Source organism: Bison bison, unplaced genomic scaffold (assembly GCF_000754665.1).
Source record: "Bison bison bison isolate TAMUID 2011002044 unplaced genomic scaffold, Bison_UMD1.0 scf7180017864375, whole genome shotgun sequence".
Lineage (NCBI taxonomy): Eukaryota > Metazoa > Chordata > Mammalia > Artiodactyla > Bovidae > Bison > Bison bison.
Genome location: NW_011494947.1, coordinates 542,588 through 543,755, shown reverse-complemented (window position 1 = coordinate 543,755; position 1,168 = coordinate 542,588). Strand labels below are relative to the sequence as shown.

The following is a 1,168-nucleotide window of genomic DNA, read 5'->3' as shown; positions in this document are numbered from 1 at the left end:
ATGGGCGTCTTCAACGGCCACAAGCCGAGGCGCCTCCTTCCCCTTCTGCTCGTTCATGGCCTCGCGCCTCTTGGGCAACCACGGAGTTCCCAGTTCCCTGCCTGTCATCATGTGCACGGGCACAGCATGAGAAGGCTGGCGCCCGGACTTCCACAGAACCACAAACCACAGGACTTGCCCTGGGCCAGGAGTGGGGGGTGGGGCATCTGGCAGCTCCTGGACCCCGGGCAGAGAGGCCCCTGTTTTAAAAGGTGCTACCCTCCGCGGGGCAGACAGGCTTTGTTGGGGGGGCTTCGACCAAGGCCTGATCAAGGCCTTGGTCATTGCTGCCCTGGGGTCCACACGGTCTCCTCTCCCACTGCTCCTGACCAGGGATGAGGTGAGCTGGAAGTTGGGGAGGGTGGAGAGGGGGGTGGGGGCTAGGAGTAAAGAGACAGAACTCTGCAAGTTTAGGGAGGAGCGGGGAGGTGCTTGCCATCAGTCACAAGGTCAGTGCCGGTAGCTGGGATCACGGGTCACTGCCCCCCCTCAGAGAAGGCCCAGTGAAAGCGCTGACTCAGCCTGGGCCCCGCCAACAGCCCTTCCCTAAAGCCCGCTGCCTCAGCTGGGGCCCTGGGTAGGAACCAGGTGCCCAGGGTCCTGTACCCCCGGACATCAGTGCCCCCTGGGCTCAGGGCTGAGGTGGGCGGGTGGCTGGGCCTCTCACCTCCTACCTCCAGGGCTCTGGGAGGGTTCCGGGAGGCCTGGAAAGCCATCCTCCGGAAATCCACTTCCTCTGACCTGAGGCCGCCCTCCCACTCCGGGCATCGCACCAACGGGAAAGCCAGGGCAACATGCCGGGGCTCCTGGCCCTTCGCCTCCTCCAGAGAGAGAGCCAGGCGTTTCTGGGAAGTCAGCAGGGAACCCACAGGCGGAGGTTCCCCCAGCCCGAGCACACCCTCCCACTCCACACACCCCTACAGCCCACACTCAGGCAGGTCAAGCCCTGCCATCCGGAGGAGAAATCCCCCGTCCTGAAGCAGAAAACCCCAGACAGACGCTTAGCGTCCTCCCCGCCTCACACATCCCTCCCCCACCTAGAGGAGGCCACGGTGCTGGGTGACGTCAGGGGCCTGCCATCCACCTGCCAGGCCAGGGCCCTGTCCACCCACCTCTGCGTCTCCTCTGG

General features: G+C 65.1%; 1 protein-coding gene across 1 annotated transcript in view; it reads right to left on the bottom strand.

Moving 5' to 3' along the window:
• RALGDS (ral guanine nucleotide dissociation stimulator) overlaps nucleotides 1-1,168 on the bottom strand; it is a 35,844-nt gene that overhangs the window by 15,209 nt on the left and 19,467 nt on the right. The window lies entirely within an intron of this gene.